At 37.9% G+C, this 22,513-nt stretch overlaps 1 long non-coding RNA gene across 1 annotated transcript in view; it reads left to right on the top strand.

The window, feature by feature from the left end:
- Positions 1-4,696: 4,696 nt before the first annotated feature.
- LOC127059378 (uncharacterized) overlaps positions 4,697-22,513 on the top strand; it is a 768,519-nt gene continuing 750,702 nt past the window's right edge. The window contains exon 1 of the long non-coding RNA XR_007777105.1: positions 4,697-4,841. This is a non-coding gene — a long non-coding RNA (uncharacterized LOC127059378). The remainder of the gene's footprint in view (positions 4,842-22,513) is intronic.

Genomic DNA, 22,513 nt, shown 5'->3' with positions numbered 1-22,513 from the left:
ATTCAAAATTGGAAAATAAATGCATAAAACATACCACTTCATATCTCGATACCAGGGATTTTTTTCACATATTAAAAAAATATAATGAGAATAATAATAACACTGATTATTTTTTCATTTTTCATTTCCACTTAGAAAGTGATTTTGTGAAAATATGTCTGCAGCAATAGCATAAAGTTTTAAAAGACAACATTAGCAAAAGTCATGTGTATCAAAAGCAAGCTTGGTCAAATGGCACACATTCAAAAGCAAGGTTTTCTCTGAGAATAGGCCTCTTCATTGTGGCATATTCCATTAAGTCGAAGTTTGTAAACAGGAAAGAAATAATATCACTTTTTATATTAATAACTCAAATAGTATAAAAGACTGTATGCATGCTTTTAGGCTCTTTCAGCACCCCAGGATGGAAACAGTATTATTCTAGAATCTTCAGGGCCTTTGTTTCAAGATCCAATTTATTCTTCAAACAGAACAAATCCAGAAGGAATACAAATCAATGCAGTTTTCTTATTAAAAAAAAAAAAAAAAACCGAACAAAACCCAGCTGTAGTCTCTGCAAGGGCTTTTCTACTTGTTTGTTTTTCATATGCCCTCTCAGAATAATGCCTCTTACTTTAATAGTTCATAACATATTCAGAGACAGGGAGTACTTAATCTTCTTTTGACTATTTCACCCTGCCTGAGTTGGTGTCCACACTGCAAACCAATTAAAGATGTGGTTTTAACTTTCAATGAATTTTCTGCATTACATACTTTAAGCTGAATAAGGAAGAAATATTATTTCAAGCTTATAGCATTCTCAAGTATTAATGAAAGAATCCAAATATGGAAAAGATGTTTTAAATTAACTCCAGCCCTCAACCTCAGTAGGTAACTACTTAGTGAACATTTTCTCATTGTTTGTCCATTTTAATTCAAACAATCCAAAATAAAATGGGGTTTAAATAGAATAGAGATAGTACAAAAAATTTAGAGTTGTCTTCCTTTCTTAATATACACTACTGCCTGGTAAAATATGTTTCCATGTATTTCAGAGGCAGTTGGCTACAAAACAGTAATGTGGTGATTAGGAATATTTCAAAATGAAAGGAAGAACATGGGAAAGCATATCCATGTGCAGGGTATTCTGATACCACTGAGAAACCCAGTTGATTGAATTTCGGTAACTTTCCCTCAGAAGCTGTCTACCCTTTACTTAGGAGAAAATCAGCTGAAACTTTCTACGCATTTGTACCTAGACACTTATGTGGAGCTACACTACACTCTGACTGAAGTACATCTTTTTGGGAAATGGTATGCCAATTCATAAAATTATAGTGTTCTTGACAACCTTGTTTACCAATAGGTTGCTGAAAAACACCACGAACTGCAATGTGTGTGGTAATGAGATATCAGAGACCTCTTGACATGATCCAGTGCACCGTGGACACGGAACATAGGTCTCTTGAGAGCCTGGTGATGTTTATCTGATACTAAATGTCACTGAAGATGGAGTATTAAAAATTACTGATTTAAAATATTAAAAATTACTGTGGAAATGAGCACTTATGAAAGATTTTGTCACATTCACAATATCTCAGATTCACAAAATCACAGAATTGGTAAGGCTGAAAGGGACCACAGTGGGTCATGTGATCCAAGTTCCATTCTCAAGCATGGTCGTCCCAGACCACACAGCACCAGATTATGTCCAGACAGTTCTTGAGTATCTCCAACAAGTGAGACTCCACAGCCCCTCTGGGCAATCTGTTCCACTCCTCAGTCACTCTCACAGTAAAGTTCTTCCTCATACTCAGGTGGAGCTTCCTGTGTATCAGTTCCTGCACTTTGCCTCCACCTATTGGTTGGCCCCACCAAGAAAAACCTGGAAACCTCCTCTTGATACTCTCCCTTCAGATACTGATAGACAGTGATGAGGTCCCCTTTTGGCCAACTCTTTTCAAGGCTGGCTAGGCCCAGTTCTCTCAATCTTTCTTCATGAGATGCTCCAGTCCCTTAAATATCTTTGTTGCCCTCCCCTGGACCTGTTCCAGGATCTCTCTGTCTCCCTTTTCCTGAGGAGCCCAGAACTGGACACAGCACTCCAGATGTGGCCTCACCAACGCTGAGTAGAGGAGCAGGATCACATCTCTAGACCTGCTGACTGTTCTCCTAATGCACCCCAGGACATCATTGGCTTTCTTGGCCACGAGAACACTGCTGACTCATGGAGAGCTTGTTGTCCACTGGAACCCTCAGGTCCTTCTCCACAGAGTACCAGCCTGTGCTGGTGCGTGTGGTTATTCCTCCCCAGCTGCAGGACCTGCACTTTCCTCTGCTGAGTTTCAGACAGTTCTCTGCCCATCTCTCCAACCAGTCCTTCTGAAGGGCTGCACAGACCTCTGGGGTATCAGCCACTCCTCCCAGCTTTGTATCATCAGTGAACTTGCTGAAGTGGTCTCTGCTCCTTCATCCAAATCATTAAGAAATAACTGAAACAATACTGGACCCAGTACTGAATCTTGGGAGACGCAGGCTTCCAACAAGGTTTTTTTTTTTTAAAAGAAGAGAGGAGAAGGTTAGGCATGGTCTTGTGTTTTAATAAACCTCCTGTAAAAGGGATTGATACAACTACTATAGAATCAACCATTTCTTTTAATATTCAATTCACTATATATGTATTCATTTCATATTTACAGTTTTCTGATTATAATTCATATTTACAGTCCATTAGTCTATAGGTTTCATATTGGCAGGAAAGAATTGCACAAGAAAGCTTTTTGAAAGCTGGACAACTGAAAATCTGGCAATGGAGTAGACTCATTATGGATTTTACAAAATTATGATTGTGCTATCCAAATGGTATTCTCAGAACAACCAGCAGCAATTGACAGTACTGGCTTGCTGAGACTTTAATTGTAGCATTGCTCGATTCCAAGTGCCGATATGCCAAAATTTTTCCACCTTTTTTGAAATAAAAATTATTTCTAGTCCACATTATACAACAAATAAATAAACTAAGCATTCAATAATTAAATCATGGGTAGATTAACTAATGGTGTTCAATTGATTGTTTTACTTTTGAAATTACCTTTTTCAGTATATTTTATACAACCAGAAAGAATTACTATATTTTCCTGATTTACAGCATTTCTGATGAGCAACTTTCTCAACACTACAATATGTAGAAACACTCTTTCAAAATTAGAATGCTTCTATTCTCCCTAGCTTAGTCATTAATGGAACAAAACCAAAAGATCTGGGCAAGGCAGCAGAAGTAGTTCTTGAACACAGCCATTTTATAACCTGAGATGTAAACCACGTATTAGAAGAGTTTAATGGCAATTTACCATTCCAAGATCTCAAGTTCCTGTGAATTTTTTACCTTCCTAATACTGTTTACCTCCCTCTATCTCTCCAAAGGCATTATGAATGAGATTTCTCTCATCTAACCGTATATGTTCATACTGTAAAGTCATATTTCAAAATTAGCCATGTTAGAATCCTTTCCCAGCTAGTAAACAAACAAACAACAACAAAAACATTATGACAAAATAGTTTAATCTCTGCTTTTGAATAACATGAGTTTTCTCTTGCTTATTTTCCTGCTGGCTCTCTCTTCACTGACATAATAGGAGTTCTGTGTGACTAGTTTATACATGGAAATGTCTGCTTTTGGTCAGAATAGTATGTTCTCCCTTGATCCAGAAAACTGTAGTTTCTTCTTATCTAGATCCAATAGTGCTTTCAGGAATCAGTTAAAAATATGTGACCATCCTTCCTCTCCAGATACAACAGGTCATTTTCCCTGATTCTAATAGGTGCTCCTGGTTGCAACTTTCCCTAGCAATGTGCTCCTGATCTCTGTGTGGAGGATACAGACCAAAAGCAGGTCACATGCTCTGTGAATACAGAAGATGGAACACAAGTAGATGCCAGAGTAAGGAAAATCATTACCTTATTCATAACCTTAAATGTGTTTGAGAATAGTAAATAAGTAGATTATCTTTGTTTCAGAAAATCGTTTCAATGATTGGATTAGATCTATTTTGTTATAACTGTTTATGGGGTTTCTTCTTAGCTAATTTTCTACAAGTTCTAAGGAATTCTTAATGAGAATAACAAATTATGTACAATAATTTCAATAATTGCAATATGACAGTGTCATGGTTTAAGAAGAAATGAAGTTTTTTGTGATAGTGTGGGCAAGCCAATCGGTGTTCATATTTAATATTGGCACTTGGTTTGTCCACTGAGGGCATGGATACGCCTCTGAGAACACAGGGGTTAAAAGCTGTGATCTCCCAGGGGAACTTCCTCTTTGAGTTCGACTTGAGACTGAGCAGACCCCCCTGCCTGGCTCCGAGCTGGGCGGGGAGGGAGGGGAGCCATGTGGCCGGAGGTAGGCCAGGCCTGGGCCGAAGGGTGGAGGAGAACATTGCAAGGGCTTCGGGCAGCCATCCTCCATTCCACCCCCCTTCCCCCCAGAGAGAGGGAGAGAGAGACAGAGCCGGCGCCTGTGATAGTGGCCCGGCGTGAAGGAGAAGGGGGGGGGTGCCCAGCAGGGCAGGCAGGCGTGGGAGTTCATGAAGCAAACCGGCAGAGCCTGGGACTTTTAACCCTTCTGGGGAGGATGGAAACCTTGCAAATTCTGATTCCTCCTGAAGTTGATGAGATTGAGAGGGTGTTGAGAAGAATCCTAGGTGGGAAGAGATGATAGAGTGGCCTTTGGCTGGACTTTTCTTGTATAGCCACAGCAGAACCACTGGTGTTCCAGTGACACAGAGACTGCATTCTAGGGGGAGGCGATGGCTCAGAGCCAGGAGAGTGCAGTGATGTGGAGGAGTGAACAGAGACGACGGGTGAGGAGGGTGGTGGTGGTGCCCTCCGCTTCGAAGAAGAAGAAGAAGAAGATGATCTCTGTTCAAGAGACCCCTCAGCCCCAGGGGGTGAAATTTGGGAGAGACAGGTGTCCCAAAAAGAGAGGGACTGTGCTCTTTTTGGAACTGGACAAAGCATCCTTAAAGAGAAAAACCCTAGAAGCAGCTCTGGTCCATGTGCAGTGGTGAGAGCACTAGACATAGAAAGAAGAAGTCACGATGGCAAAATGTTCTCCGGGCGGTGCCACATGTGACATGGAAACACGAGAAGTTTCGACTGTTTCCTGGGGAAGTCTGTAGTGCAAGAGGGACTTCTCTCTTCTCGAGGAATTGAGAATTGATTATCTAAAGAGTAGATAATGGTGGTAATGGAATTAGAAATCTAGGTAGGGAGAAGAGGAAGAAATTTAGAAAGTTTTCATCTTGAGTTCTATGTGTTTTGTGTGTTTTCCTTAGTGTTTTCCTTTGTAGTTTTAGGTTAATAAAGTTTTTTTTTTCCTTTCAGCCTCAAGTTGGAGCCTGCTCTGCTCTGTCTCTGATCACATCTCACAGTGAGTGCCAAAGAAAGAAGTGATCTCGTAAAAGCACTGGCATTGCGCCAAGCTCAAACAATGACAGACAGAATCACAGAACAGTTTGGGTTGGAAGGGCCTTTCAAAGATCATGTAATCCAACCCCTGTGTTGTAGACAGGAGCATATTGCACTAGACCAGGCTGTTCAATGCCCCATCCAACCTGGCTATGAACACTTGCAGGGATGGGTCATTCCCAGCTTCCCTGGGCAACCTGTTCCAGTGCCTCACCTTGTCATAAAAAAATTTCTGCCTATCTAAATATATATAAATATACCCTCTTTCAATTTAAAACTGTTGCCACTTGTCCTGTCACTAGTCCTTGGTAAAAACACTCTCTCATTCTTTCCTATGATTGTCCAATATATATTTAAAGTTAAGGTTTCCCTATAACCTTCTCCTATGGAAGCTGAACATCCCCAGCTGTGAGACTTTCCTCATAGGAGATGTGTTCCAATTTTCTGGCAATTTTTGTGGCTCTCACAAGTCAGTCATTCTTTTTCTGAGGATTCCTCAGTTGAGTTCAGAGGAAGAGTCAACACCCTGAATCTGCTGGTCTCACCTCCTGTGGTGCAGCCCAGGATACAGCTGGCTGTCTGGGCTGCATCAGATATTGGCCATATTTGCACCCACCAGTATCCCCAAGTCCTCTGTGGGGATGCTCTCAATCCATTCAGCACTCAGCTTGTATTGATACTGGGGATGGTATCAATACCATCCCCAGTAGGCAGAACCTTACCTTTGGCCATGTCAAAGTTCATGAGGTTTATATAGGTCCGCTCCTCAATCCTGTAGAGTTCCTTTATCAGTCTTCAAATTCCAAGAAACCATGAGATAATTTTTTTATTTTACCAATATTGTCTAAGAACATGAAACTTAATGATAATACAATTTTCAAATATTTTTAATTGTCCTCTGATATTATCTTCATGTTTTTCCTATTTTTCTCTATCCAGGGGGGCAATAAATTATTTACTCCTACTTTTTATATAAAGCTCAGCTTTTAAATAACTTGCATTTTTTGAATGGCTGCAGCTATCAGCAAAAGTAAGTTTAACAATATGAGAAATTATTAGCAGTGACAACATCAAATTAGACAGACTGGTGAATGAGCTATGCAAACCATTTTGTTAAATAGCTGCATGATCCAGTAATAACTGATGGTTTGGAAAGAAGAAAAACCTAGACAGAAAAATCATCCAGAAACTGCCTAAGGACAAAGGTTTCAATTTCCCAGTCACTTGCATACCCAACTAAGTCAGTTCTCTCAGGTAGTTTAAATGAAGTTAATGGAACTGTTAGTGGAAGATATAGCTGTCTGCAAGACTGGGGCCAGAGAGGGCAATTCTATTTTCTCTAATAGACAAGGGGAGAACAATTTTATGACACAAACAGGAACTTGTTCAGAAAATAAGTGGGGCAGACTAATCTTCAGTTGCCACCAATTAACATATTATAAAGCATGTTGCAAGACTGGGTTTATTTCCCTCTTTGCTTTTTGCAAATATACTTTCCTTATTGTTTAAGTTTTTTAAAGGCCAAGCTCAGACATTTCAGTCAGAAATGTTGCAGAAAGGCATAAGGAGATTCAGTTCAAAGAGTGAACAGTCCTATAAACTGGAGAATGAAATAGAAGGAAAAAAAAGTACAAACATATGAGGGGATATAAAATTTCCACATTGCATTTAATAGATTAAAAACATTAAGTGACTGTCTGATTGAAGAAAAAAGTATTTCTGTTGGAATAAATATTTATTACCAATATTCAGAATTTCAGAACTGATGCTGGAAATGGTTTGTAGCAGAATAAGCAGTAAGAACATAAGATTCATTTATAGCAAATATGTTTTTTTCCTAGAAATTTTATGAAGGAAAACCTTATGATAAGCATTTATGAATAATTTCCCCACTGGTCACTAAAGCTGAGTTGATTCTATCAGTATCTCCTGGTTTCACTTTCCAGAGAGAAAAGCAAATGCATCTCACTCAACTCCTTCATTATGAATGATGAACCTCAAAACCTAAGGCTTGGAGGTAGAAGGTATGAGTAGCTAGTGCCATCTTTTACTGAATCTTCTGCTTCCTAGGAGGACTTCTGCAGGACTGCAGTGCTGATCTCCAATAAGAATTGAATTTTCGCTGAGGAGGAGTAAAACATTTTTCTAAATTAAGAACCACAGAAAGGGTGGGTGCTGTAGTTGTACTCTCTTAGTGCTGTCCTGGTGAAAGTACATTCTGCTGTGGCAAGAGTAGGAAACTGCCTGGGAAGTCCATGGGCCTGTTTCTACTGGTTCTGAAGCATGGAAAACTAAAAAGCTGTGTCTGCTTATCACAGAGATAAAGTCTGGCAGTGTAGATAATGCCACCAGGGCTGGGATACAGCATGAGGACATATAATTGCCACTGAAGTACTGAGCAATTTACTGCTGTGGGTGTGTTTTGTGGGAGCTGGGGAGTGCTTCTCTCTGTAGGGTATTCCCCAAGCATGAAGAGCTGTTCAGGATGAACACCCTCCAGGTGTTATTCCCTGACATTGCAGTGACAGTGTTTCTATACTCATCCAGAAAACTGATCATTTGTCTGCAGACCCAGAAGCATTTTTGAAATAGTTCCTGTAGGACAGATGGGCAAAACCTTTCGGTCCAAATTCAAAAAAATCCAGAAGATGCACCAGTGAGAAACCTGATTTGTGAGATTTTTGGAGAGTAAAAGTTCCCTACAGATATAAATCATTTGAGAAAATTATGACTCACAGCTTTTTTTTCTGTGAATCCAAAGAAGCAGTATCCTGGGTTTTGACACACTTAAACTCTCTCTAATACTCCCTGACTTTCAGGGTCCCTCTTGGCCTTTCCAGCTGTTCACTGATTGTTCTCAATGCTTGACTGCTTCTCTCAACTACTCACCCTCATCCTTTGTGACAGACCCTGGGTCTTTGATGCTGTGATTTTCTGCCATGTCTTTTTTCACCTTTGTGCCTTTCTCACCACGCATAGTCTCAAGGACTAAACTTCTCTCTCAGATTCTATCAGCAGGGATTTAAGATTTGGCTTCAAAGAAAATTATGCTCAGATGAAGCTGATGCATCACTTAAGCTCTTAACAGACTAAAACTTAGACATGTGTAAAACAATTTTCCCCCACGCCACCAGATGATGCTTTTAGTAAACACTGAAATGACCAAGCTTAATAGGCAATGTAAGTAAAGCAGCAGAAATTAAGTGCTTTTGTTTCCAAGTTCCATGCAGCAGGGACAGGTTATTCTTTAATGTGTTTTCCAAAAAATGTCAAAATCTTACAGAAGATATATCTTCTACTGGTTGTGAAATTCTTTTGTTTCAGTCTTTTGAAAGCTTCTGGAAGCCAGGAAAGGAATCAATATCTCCCTTTCTTAAACCCATTCTTCCTGAGTTGTCTAAATTTTCATGATCAGGTTGTTTCCTCTGCTACAGCCTTCAAATATTGATAAGTGAAGTCTGTCCTACAAAATAGTTATTACTGTGTAACCAGACTGGGCCTAAGGTTACCTTAAAAATACCATAGGGGATTAGGTTTGTTTTTTCAAGAAAAGATAAGTAATTGTAGCATTGTTTACTGTGCAAGGTGCCATGTCCAATCAATGTCAAAGGGAATTTTTAGGCCTGCTACAGGAAAGAAAGATTGCTTTTACTTGAGTATCCTTATAGCTGCTAGCTACAAGCTTGGTTTATTTCCCTTGTAAGTAAATATGGTATTAGTGAATGAAATTTCTTCATAAAAGACACAGAATATTTTGGTGGTTTGTTGTTTTTTTTTTTTGTTTTTTTTTTTTTTTGTCTAAACCTACCTTAGCTCTTGGGAAAATTCTCTCAACATCCAGTTGCCTGTGTCCTGCCAAACTATTCTTGTATCTGCTAAATTACATTCAAACTTTTTTCCTGTGCTCTAGATGATGGCTGGAGTTTGTGTTTGTGAGACCAAATGAAGTCCTCCACAGCATTCCTTTTTTTTTTTTTTTTTTCTTTTCTTCACTTGGGAGGGTGTTTGTAGTACTATATTACATATGTAATTTTTAGTGTACACAGGAACATGAAAGATAACAGTGACTCCCCTTCAACCAGTTTTTTTACACCTAACCATTCCTTCTTAAAAAACAACACTATTGAGAGGAATTTTTAGGTTTGGAACCTGACAGTATAGTACAGAAAATTTCATCCTTATGTCCAAAAACTCTTGCTGCTGCCATGGGAATTGTTAATATACCATGATATCCAGTGTCAGCAGTAGTAAAGAAAGAACCACACAGAGTAAATATTTAACTTAAAATTTCAGTCTCTATACATTCAAACTCTGACTGATATCTTGGGAAAATAAGTTATCCCAGGGCATGTTTGCAGGCAACAGGTTCTCCTCATCCTGACACCTTAGACCTTCTGTAACACAAGCCATTATCATCAGGGATTTACACTTCCAAACAACAGAAATGGATTTTGTTTTTTCTCACTTATAGTTTGCTTGATTATTTTTTAAGTTTCATTTATCCACTGATACATAACTGTACTTCAATTATAGAACATGCCAATCAGATTGCAGTAGGGTTTGTAATATTTCAGGATCTCCATGGTCAGAAGCTGCCTTTACTTTAGCCCAGAGGCTCCTCAGTGTAGTAGATCTTGCTCTTTAAAAATGTAAGGTTAACGTGTGGTTATAGATTTATTTATGTATGGTTATGAATTTATTTGTTCTTAAGAATTTTAGCTTACAAGGTTACACAAGGGACAAAAATTAAGCCCAAGTGTGTTATTCAAGGTACTTCAAGAAAAAGGGATAATTAGCATAATGGTAGAGAAACACTGTATTTTTAAAATGGAATGTTCTGTGATTCCTGAGAGTAGATAAGATGTTAAGTGCTAAAACATAGTAGAATTTCTGATTCATAATGATTTCTTTCACTTTATCTCACTGCCTTGGGTCCTATAAAATAGGACATGTTGCTCAAATGGGCTCTTTTACGATAGTTACATACTGGGAAAACCCTTGACAAAGCAAACACTGTAAACCATTGCTAAGTCCTCAGGAAGGTCAAAACCACTGATTAACATGTGATTTTTGCCTGAGCTCCAGTTTCTGTCTTTCCTGTGCACAGATGTAAAGAGAGATTTAGTCTTCAGATTCACCCTTTCTTTTCTCAGCTTCTCCCCAACACTTGTTTTAGATCATCTTGAATGAGCTACCCTCAAAAATTGTTCTTGTTTTTTCTGTCTTATGTCAACTTCCATCTTTCCACAAACTTTAGTATAGTTCTAGGCCTTAGTATCTTTTCTAATCCATGCACTTGAAATTTCTCCTCCTTTCTCAAATCTTGTCCCTATCAAAAGAGATGTTCCCAATTTCCACTGATAATTTGATTCTATCTTCTTATAGAATAATTTTTTTTTTTGCTCAGGTTTTCCTCTGAGATATTCTCCCTCATTTATTTGGCTATGTTGTAAACATTGAAACTAATCATGAAACAATATTTATCTGTGCTTCCCCCCATCTACTTTATGTCAATATTTATAAGAGATTCCACTCATTCTTTTATATATCCAAACATAACAGGGTAAAAAAAAAAAAAAAAGCCCAAACCAAAGAAAAGTCCAGAGTTTATGACCTTCACTTGAGTTGTAAATAAGCATTAAGTGTCTTTGATAGTATTTTTTCATTTTCATTAAGTGTCTTTGATAGTATTTTTTTCATTCAATCAGCACTATGTTCAGTTATAATTTCACAATAAAATCTGAATGAAGAAGCAAGCAAGGTATAAAGAAAGAAGTGTAGTACAACTCCTAATTCTGGTATCTAAGGGAAAGTAAAAACAAAATAGACATCAGTTTATTCAGATAACTGTGGACTGTTACTCCATGATGCTTTGCTCAGTTCTGTGGACGTAGAAATATATCCTGTCTACACTCAGTCTTCTTCCTTCTTCCATCATAGGGTTTTTGTCAAGCCTTGATAAGAAATTAAATATGTGAATGTGATCAGAAGTTGAAGAGGGGACAGGCAAATTTCAGTCCCCAGCTCTGCATGCCTCTTTACCATGAGCTCATATCATCAGACACTGCCCTCGCTGCCTCCCTGCATTGCAACAGGCTACAGGTGACCCCACAGAGGTGAAGACCCCATGGACCCTGGAGAACTCTACAGAAATCCAGTACAAGATAGTTCTTTGTTTCCTTCCAAAAATAAAAAATAAAAGGAAAGTGAGAGAATTCTTCTGAGAGACTTAAAAACATCTACCAAATAACTTCAAAATTAAGAATAAGTACTACCATTAATTATAATTTGTAAAATTGGTTATATGACAAAGATTGTGATGTCAGAACAATAACTTAGGGGTACCAACACTGCTTACACTCTTATGAAATTTCGTTTTCTCAGATATAAGAATTTACAGTGGAGTTTAAGGTAATTGGAAACAGATATGCACATGCCCAGATAGCCACAAACATGCATGCACATGCGTATACCCATTCCTTCCATTTACCTGTCTATTCCTGTTTTCTGAAGAAACACTGGCTTACATTTTGTCATGGAAGTAAGAAAACAACACCTTTACGGGTGGTGGATGTGAGTCTTAAGTGACTCATCAGCAGTGCCAGCAGTATGTGTAAAGAACACTACTGTGAGCCTGCAAACAAGTTTAGGTTTAGCTGTTAGTGGAGTAAAAAGGAAAGAGGATGGCTGCAGCTCAGTGGCCTGCCAAATACAAGGTACATGTAAAACTAGCAAAAAGGAGCCAAGCATGGTTGACCTACTTATATCTGATCTGCTTTAATGCTCTCTTATATCCAGTTCTTGAAAGTATTAAATGTTTTTAGGGCCCTGAGTGCCTTCCCTACAGCCCCCAGGGTTTAGCTGCTTGAATTCAGTGAAAACTTTGATGCTGCTTCTTGCTGGCTGTGAGAAATCCCAGCAGTGACTTAACCCACTGCACCTGGGAGAGGCTTTTAACCTTAGGCTCACACTCTCAATATTTCTCTGGTATGCCAGTCCTGTGCCTCCTTGACTCTGACCCAGAGCCCAGCTTGACTTTGTGACTTTTTAGCTTGATATTGGACTTGCCCAATTACTATGGATCTACCTGATGTTCTGGACTCTTGGCTGAACTAAATGATCACTGCAGACCTCCTTCCTCGTGTCCATCCTATGTATCCCTGCACTGCTGCCACTGCCTGCCACCCCATCACTTACCCTGGCAGAAGCTGCCTGCTATTGCTGCAGCTGTAATAGCTGATTAGCAAGTACAACCACTTAGAGAGCATAAATGTCCCATAAATGCCAGGTGGAAGGTTAATAATAAATAAGCACAATAAAAATAACACTCTCTAATATATGGAGAGCACTAGACAACTTGAACTCCTCTGTGTCTATTCTATAATGGGTGGCTGTCTGGTCAGCAGGAAGGGGGTTGGATTAGTTTCACCTGATTTTGCTTCATTTTCTACTTGTCTTACTGCCCAAACAAAGAAGTCTGAGTGATGAGGCCAGCATGGCTATGATCTGTTGAGTGAATACTTTGGGGTCCCTGAAAGAGATTAGAAGGACCCCAGAATCATTTGCCATTGACTAGTCTGTGAACAGCTGGGCTCTGGAGCAGTAAGTAGGTCCCTGCAAGTTGCTGAAAGAAGCAGCAACAGCTTTTATATTAGAAAGGCCGTATGTTTCTGTTCATGGCACATTCTTCATCATACACTTATATAACGTTTAGAAAAAAATCTGATATTTTGGCAGCCCCAACATTGGGGTATTTAATTGCTTATGATTAAAGAATTTAACTTAATTTGAAAAAAAAAATCCTTCTTTTGGAAAAAAAAAAGGCAAAAGCAAAGAAAAATAAAAAGAAGTGTATAAGTGTAGAACACTCAGTGGCTGAATTGTCTGATTATGGCTGTGTCCTTGATCCAGCTGTATACGATTATTTGATTCTCAGGGAATTCCCTGCAGTTCTCTGTGGGCTCAAAGACTTTCAACTTGTAGGTCTTCTTCCAGCATACTGACCTGAGTTGTGTAGCCTGAATCTGGGCATTGGTCTTCATTTAGCTGAGATCACTGCCTGTGATCTCTGCTGCTGCACAGTCACAGCGAGGAGTTCAGTGAGAGTGACAATCAGCACTATGTTCAGTCAAGAAAAGAGAAAGTATGAAAGAATTCTCATAATGGGAAAAGAGTAGAGAAATCTAGAGAGGTGAAGCCTAAAGGGAAGGCTTTTTAGTTTCTATATTGTGTTCAGAGCTATTTTTTGGGAGAGAGGAGAATTTTTTCTGCCTTTGGACAATGTTACAGTGCTGAGTTATTAAAAAGAAAATGTAATCATTCTCATGGTAGTGATTCTGCCTAGCAGGCTGACAGGTTGAGCACACATATAAAATACAGTCTCTGAAACACAATCCATCTGATGTCAGGTCGCATGAATGAGTCATGACTACTTATCAGTGTGTCTGAATATTTATAGTAGATAAAAAGGTTTGTGCTATATGGTACCATGCTCTGTGTCAAATAAACTTATGAACCTAGTAGACAGCCTAATACTCTCATTGCTGTACATCCCTAATTTAACAGACCATGTTGTCCTGGTATAACATATTATATGTTATACATTAACAATAGCATTCTATTGCCTTGCTTTAGACACAAGTTTTGTTGTAGCCAGAAACAGAGCTGTAGGAAATCTGAATGTCACTTTCTTTACTTCACCAGCAATCATAAATTACTTCATGTCAAATATATTGAGAGTCCTCTGTGGGTTTAATTTCATTATTTGGCTGTGTATATACCTGCTGCAAAAGCAGTGTTCAGTTATCTGGGGTAATTTTCATTCATAGGTATTCTGTAGACCTGTCATTTATAAATACCTAGGGTCCTTGTATGCTCAAGCATAAACTGTATATTATAGCTTCAATCATTTCACACTTACTGAAGTCAATAAAACACTTTTTAAAAAATATTTTCTAAGAAAAATGTATACCACTAAACTACTTAAGCTTATTTATAACCTCTTTTTCAACATTCAAATAAGCACTCAGTGCCTGAATTAAATATAGCTCTTGTAAAGGCTTCAGAGACTTTCAGACGTCTTCATATGAAAACCAGAAAATTATTAGTTCAATTTTATTTATGCAAAATCTCCCTATGCTTGCCTTTGAGATTTAAATCATAATCTACTAAATTATGTTCAGAAAGATCCACTCAAAGAGAAGACTAAAGAAATCAGCTCTATCGAAAATTCCACAGGACCTTGCCATTTTTCCAGTGCTAAAAGAAAAAAAAATTCTGAAAATCAAATAGGCTGAAGGAAATATTTCACAGAATTAGGGAAGAGGTGTTCAGTTCTTGTTTGTGAAAACTATCCAAAATTCTCATATTTTATATCACTGTTCCAAGTTTTGTTATTTGTCTTAAAAAATAAGAGGAAAACCTGCACCTTCAAGCAAAAGATCATTTAAGTAAAAAAATCTACAAACAGCTTTATATATTAACCTGACATATTACTGACTACTAGATATCTTAAAACACATACTCTTGTGGACTTTACTCAAATGTCTAAACAGATTATTTAAAAGGAAATAAAAATCCTCATATTTTAATATTATAGACATGTCTTCCTCTGGCTTAAGATAAACATTTCATGTCATACAGGTTTTATCCATGAACAACTGCTGATAACAGCTAATTCCACCTCCCCATGCATATCATTAAATTTTTTCTCATATAAGGTGTTATCTGCAACATAAAAATTCAGGATTTCTGGTTTTAGTATAGGAAATGACCATGGCTAAGACATATGATCATTTATGACTTCAAAGGTTTACCTGGTAAATAATAATTTGGTTGTTATAAGGACCATTCAGGACATCTCATTCCTTCCACAGTAACAGAATTTTCTTATCTGTTAACTTCTTTTTTATTACTACTATAAACAAGATGCTTGTCTTCTTCTAATGCCAAACCTAATTCTCCCTCAACACATCTGTCCAAACCCTGTATTTGGATGGGAAACTATAAATTAAAGTCTGAATTTCTAAACACCATTTTTAACATAATTTTCTTTCATCTTCAAAAGCCATTTCATAGCTCATTGCACTGCATTTTATTTTCTTGGCTTTGGAGGATTTCTGTGGGTTTTTTTTATTTTAGCAAATAAAAAATGTGTGTGTAAAATTGAACACTTTTTTTGTATTATCATATGAATCATAAGGAAGACTTTACATATAAACTTTTCCTGTGATGGGGGTCAGTAACAGGCTGCCTTAATTCCTCTTGATCACGGCCCATCACAGCTCACATACTGATTTTCTTTCAGTTCAGGTGATATTTTTCAGATGTTCAGATTGCCAATGACTTTACAGAATTAACAGGCAGATGCTCATTATATATTTTCAAGGTTTTATGCAATGTGATAACAAAAGAGATTGTTGCAAAGTCTTTAAAACCTACTGCAAAAATACAAAATGGTATAACTTCTTCTAGGTTCCTAGGAATCCAAATATAATTATTTGTAAATTAAAGAAGTTGAGAGGAGGAAAAAATTCTGTTTAAAGACAATAATGTGAAAAAAAAGTCTGTAAACCACAGAGATTGTGTCTACTATATGTCTAGCAGCAACTGCAAAATGGTGAAAAATTTGTTTATGTTCTTAGTCAAGATATCAGATGTGCTTGTCTGACAAAATTTGTGTGTTCCACTTCTAGGCTTGGTCTCCCTCACTGATGTGAAATAAAATGAAATATGATTGCTATTTCTTGGGAATGTCTCAAGGCATTTCTTAACTCTGTGTGCTATAATTTGAAAAACCTTGGCATGGTTTCTTAATTTTCCTCTATTATTTTCCTTTGCCTGCATGTCTTCTATGCTCTGTATCTCATGGTGTCCACATTTTTATTGTAAAAGCAGGTACCACCATCAGATTAAGATCCTAAGTTCACCCTATAGAAGTCTAACTGAGGAAGGTGGGTGCATTTTGAATACAGATTAAGAGTGTGGGTCAAAATAAGGTAAAACCTGCAATGATTAAATTAATAATGTTATATTAATATCTGTGATTTGAACAGAAAAGATTGAACATAATAACTAAGAATAATGAATGTATTTTCCTCCAGTGCTGAATACTATGAAACAATAGATTCGTATATGTGGCACATGTGCAGGACAAAGATTTGGTCATTGAGGGTAGAAATTATTGAATTCTCTTTCACTGACACAAGATCATTGTTATTACTGGACATGCAAAGGAAATGAGTATGTTTAAACATCTGTGAATCCTCACAGGTGCATTCCAAAATGTACCAATCTCCAGTCACAGCCTTCTCTTTGACTTCTGAATCACTGAGTTTGCCTCTGGGACCATTTGAATCTTTCTTTTTTCTCCCTCCTAGTCAAAAGCATACATTGTTTTCTGCAGGAAGGACCTTTACAGTTAAAATTCATGGTATAACAATGACATTTTTTGACGACTCCCATCACTAGCAAAAGAAACAGTTCACCTGTTGTAAGAAAAAGGACTGAAGCTACTTTCAGACACTCTTCTGAAGTAAACAGAAATACCAAGAAATCTTATGAGTCTTACTGTAGTACTGGCGAGTCTCAAAAGAAAATTAGGCAGGAAAATGCATTTGTTCTGTTTAGCTCCCTCTCAAAGGCAGTGCTTTCTTCAACTTCTCCTTTGATTGTAAGCTACAATTAATGAACAGTTTTGGTGTATATGTTGTTTTTTACCCTACATATTTGTACCTGTTCAGAAAAAAGATTCAAGGACATCACAACAAGAGCAATTGGTTTCCAATTTACCAAGAAAAGAACATTTTTTCTTTCCTAATTAGAATTGTTTGAAATTGAAGCTTCAGTTACTTCTGTTCTCCAGTTTTTTGGATCTCAGTTAAGAGCTTGATTCTGGCTGTTCTTTGCTCCTTGACTGATAATCTTCACTAGGTTGAGTTAAGGCCAGAGGAAAAGCAATTTATGATAGTGCAACTTTGGATCAAGTTCAATTTATACAGACCACATTAGCATCATGATGGTCTTCTTGAGTGCATTACTACTGTTAGGGCCTTCCAGCATGTATGCATTGTTGAACAAAATAGAAGAGGATAAGGTATCAGATAGACACATAAAGTACCAATAATTTTTGGTGGTAGAGGGGTTAGTTTGTTGTTGCTGTTGTTGTAGGGTTGATTAGTAGTAGTAGTAGTAGTAGTATTGCCTTTAAAATTTTTTACCTTTAAAATTTTATTATTACGACTTTATGTCAGTTATTAAGAAGTCTAAAGAAAGAAAAACCACAATGAAAACATCTGTTGGATGCTGGGGGCCATACCATGTTCAGAATGTATTTAATGATACATCTAGGCATTAGAATGAAACATTCCACCTGAAAGTTGCATCGTTTAAAACACCAGATTAAAGGAGCAGGTATTCTGAATTTGTATGCTATTGAGAGGATCATTCCATTCTTGTCACTTCTTGCTACTTTATATGTTGCTACATCAGTGTGGAACATGATTTAGGAAAGGTTGTTCAACATTGTTTAGAAAAATATCTCACTAGAAGACAGACTGAATTGAGAAGTAAGCTTAGATTGCTCCTGTAGGGACAGCTGATTAACATCTGTTTACTAACTGGACTTCATAAAACATATCTGTTCTTTTTATGGGTTTCTAGCCATGCTCCACCCTAATAATTTGTTTCTAAGTAAAATGGATAAGGAGTTTATATTACAACTGTTTCTGAAGCCTGTTTTCAGAAAGAAAACTCTGCATTTCCTCTTCCTATAGTTTCTTATCTGTGCAAGAAAATTTGTGTTTTCAGGAAATGGTTGTAATTTGTCTCTCAACTGACGGCAATTACCTGAAGTTTGACTGTATCTCTTAAAGACTGCAATTATTTATTTTGACATTATCCCTCTTCTTCTTCTAAATATATGACCTTTTATCATGTTCTTGTTAATATTTTCCTCATAGAAAGCAACCTGCATATGTAAGTGTATTTTCTTTCTTTGATGCTTGAAGCTGGGTTTTATATATATTGAAACTGGTGAGAGTACTGACTGCCTGTCACTGAGGCTAAAACCAGGGGGAAAGCTTATGGAACCATGGTTAACTTTGAAATGCTGAATGCTATCTGATGAAACTGTTCCTGTTGGTAAAAATAATGACATAAGAACAACAAGATAGACAGGCTGGATATGAACACATGGATTTGAATAATATGCTGCGAAAAGACCTTTGGGATGAGTGCTGGCAAGAACATGTCTTGGAATCTGAGTAAAGGAATAGTCTCTAGATGTTTGATTCTTCTTATGTAAAAAAGAAACAGGATTTTGTTGATATTTTTTAATATTATAATAAGCATTAAAAACCTACCTACTTTAAGTATTTTCTTCCCAAAACAGGAGCCATGGGGAGAACCAAACCGAGATGAAGATTACACCTTGAATGTAGACATAAGAATTCTTGAGGATAAATCCCATTGTTCTTGTTCTTGTTGTTGGGGTTTAGTTTTTTATCTTGGGTTAGGGTTTTCTTGTTTGTTTGTTTGTTTCGGTTTTTTCATATAGATTATTTTTCCTGGTTTTAGTAGCTAATTCCATTTACCAAAGACACATTTAAGCACTGATAAAAAGCAGAGAGATAGAAAATATAGTGATAACAGATTGCCAATGTCCTCATGATCACTACAGATGTCTAAAGGAACTGCAAGTGAAAGGAGGCTATCAGTTTTTGGTGTATCTTCAACACCAAAGGCTGATGTTTTGTCCAAGATTAAAACAGTAAGCAAGGATCAAAGCTACAAGGCACAATAGGCATGAGGATAAAACTAATTGCAATTTTAATTAGGGTCTTATATTTATAATGCTCTGAATCTGTAACAAGTGGACTTAGACTCTTTATTTCAGAATAAAGCTCCATAAGGCAATGCCAAAATCTTATTTCTGATTATGCAAATAGATTGACAGCTTTGAATGATACAGAAATAATTTTAGAAAGTGTATCTTTTGTATGTTTGACTATTCTGGGCATTCAGTATCTGTTGGGCTGATTTGAGCTGCAAATCTGACAATTTTAAATTGCGTACAACTGACTTGGAAATTACAGATGCCTCTTAGATGCCTTGTTGTTATTCTTTAGGTGGTTTAACTTCATGGATATTTTTTAGCTACCTCAAAAAAAAAAAAAAAAGACAAAACCAGGGAATTATAGGGATTTTGTAGCAAGCACTCAGAAGTTAATGGAATATTTTAGAGCAGGAAAAAAATATTTCCTCTTAGAAACAATTTCAAGTCAGATAGCTGAACAACAGGACAAGATTACTGATTTCTTTGGGTATGCGTTTTGTCTCTGTGCTATTTAAGAGCACCATGGTATATTCCAGACTTACAATAAAAAAAACCTTCTGAAGTTACTCTAATAAATCTTTCTGGAATAACATTTTTGAATTTAAACAATAGATTGTAAAACATAGGCCACATTTGATCTGAAAAAAACCATTCAAGTGGAGTTATTGTGTCAGCCTACTTTTAAACTACTTTCATGCAAAACTTTCTGTCTAGACTATGATGAATGGACAATAAGGGAGGCATTAAGGACATTAAAGGTGCAAGATTGCATTTTGAAAGGTGGCAGTTTCAGTCTGGCATATCAGAAATGGGACTAGTTATTGCATATATTTTTTAAAATACAATATCAGTTCAAGATAGATGTATTAAGAAATATTTAATGGTTGAAGTTTGTCATAGTTATAGGGACATGGGAGTGGTCAGCAAGACTCGTTCACCCTTGATAGTCAGATATGGCCAGTGCTTAATTCCATTGGAGAGTGGAAATTGACAGTGGACTACTGTGGTCTGAATGAAGTAACACCCTCTCTGAGTGCTACTGTACTGGACATACCAGAGCCTCAGTATGAACCAAAGTTCAAGACAGTAAAGTCTTGGACTTTGACACCATGGACATTGACAATTAATTCTTCTCCATTCCTCTATCAGCAGAGTGAAGGTTACAGTTTGACTTTACCTGGAGGGGGGAGTGCAGTACACCTGGAAGGAACCGACTGCTCCAGGGATGAAAATATAGCCCCACTATTTGCCTTGGACTGATCCAGACTGCCCTGGGAAAAGGTGAGGCTCAGGAACACTTTCATTATGTAGATGACATCATTGTATGGGGGAACACAGCAGAGGAAGGAAATATTTTTTTCAAGAAAATAGAGAAGATAATCCAGATCCTCCTGAAAGCTGTTCCATCAAAAAAAAAAAAAAAAAAGTAAGGTTAAGGGATCTGTTCAGAAAATTTAGTTTTTAGCAGCAAAATGACAAGGTGGATGTCATCAGATTTCAGTGGATGTGGTTAACAAAATAACAGCTATTTTCCTACCAACCGCAAGAAGGAAACACAAGCTTTCCTGGGTACCATGGGGTTTTGGAGAATGCATATCCCAGAGAACAGACAAATTGTAAACCTTCTCTACCTTATGAAACAGAAGAGAAATTATTTCAAGTGGGGTTCCCAAAAACAACAAGATTTTGAACAAATTAAATGGGAGGTTGCCCATGAAGTAGCCCTTGGGAGAGTCAGAACATGATGTGATGGAAGGCACTCTACACCAGAGAAGGGCAGAAGGGGTCCTTTCCAAGGAAGGACCTCTAGCAAAAAGTGCCCAGGGAGCTTTGAAGACAGCTGCTGGGGTAGTGGAGTTTGGGATACAAATGATATAAGCCCTGTAAAACCCCAACTGAAAAAGAATTCTTATCACCTTATGAAGGAATTTGAGCTGCTTCAGAAGTGATTGGCATGAAAGCAAAGGTTCTCCTGGCACCTAGACTGTCAGGGAAAAGTCCCTTATACACATCAAGCCATCATGCCATGGAGGAAGTGGATCCCTCTGATCCCGCAGTGAGCTCAAATAGGGATTTCCAGACATCCAGGGCTCTTGGAGATCATCATAAATTGACCTGAGATTTTTGTATTACCATCAGAAAAGGATGAGGAGCAAGTGGCACATGCTGAGGAGACCCATATATTCAGATGCTTGAAAAGAAAAGCAACACGTTCTCTTCACTGATGGTTCCTGCCATATCATAGGGACAAATGGAGAATTAAAAGCTGCTGTATGGAGTCCTGCATGGTGAGTCTCAGAAGCTGTTGAGGCACAAGGTGAATCTAATCAGGTCACAAAAGCCATCCAGCTGGCTTTAGATATCATTGCATAAGATAAATGGCCAATACTCTACCGCTACACAGACTCATGGATGGTAGCAAATGCTCTCTGGGTTTGGCTAAGCCTATGGAAAAAGGCCAGTTGGCAGCACAGAGAAAAAAGCCATCTGGGCTCTTGAATTGTGGCAAGACATCCCTGCCTGGATAGAGAAGGTGGCTGTAAAAGTACATCATGTAGCTGCACATGTACAGTGCCCAAGAGTTGGGCTCCTGTAGAGCACAGCAACAATGCTCATGGGCCCATGACGCCTCAGGTCATCAGGAAAGAAATGCAATATACAGATGAGCTCATGACTGAGGGATGGATTTGACCATAAACTCTATCTCCCAGGTTATTCATAACTGTGAAACTTGTGATGTGATCAAGCATGTGGGTGAAGGCCCTGTGATATGGGGGACAATGGTCAAAACATAAATATGGGAATGCCTGCCAGCCTGATTACATCCCACTCCTGAAAACCTGCTAAGGCAAGTGTTACGTGATGACAATGGTGGACACAATTATGGGATGGCTGAAGATGTACCCTGTGTGTCTCACCACTGCCTCTAACACCAGCCTGGGCCTTGAAAAGAAAAACCAGCACTCAAAGAAACCCCACAGTCAGACAATGGGACTAATTTCAAAAACAGACTCATAGATATCTGGTCCAGAGAGCAGAGTATTGAGTGAATGCATCATATTCCAAATCTTATTCACCAGGCACTGGGAAAGTCGAATGGTGCAATGGGCTGTTGGAAAGCACATTGAAAGCAATGGGTGGTGGGATCAGACATTGGGATCTATATTTAGTGAAGGCCACTGGTTAGTTAACACTAGAGGCTCTACCAATTGAGCTGGACCTGGGCAATCA

This window comes from Serinus canaria, chromosome 3 (genome assembly GCF_022539315.1).
Source record: "Serinus canaria isolate serCan28SL12 chromosome 3, serCan2020, whole genome shotgun sequence".
In the NCBI taxonomy this organism is placed as follows: domain Eukaryota; kingdom Metazoa; phylum Chordata; class Aves; order Passeriformes; family Fringillidae; genus Serinus; species Serinus canaria.
This window is presented reverse-complemented; position numbering and strand designations above follow the sequence as displayed.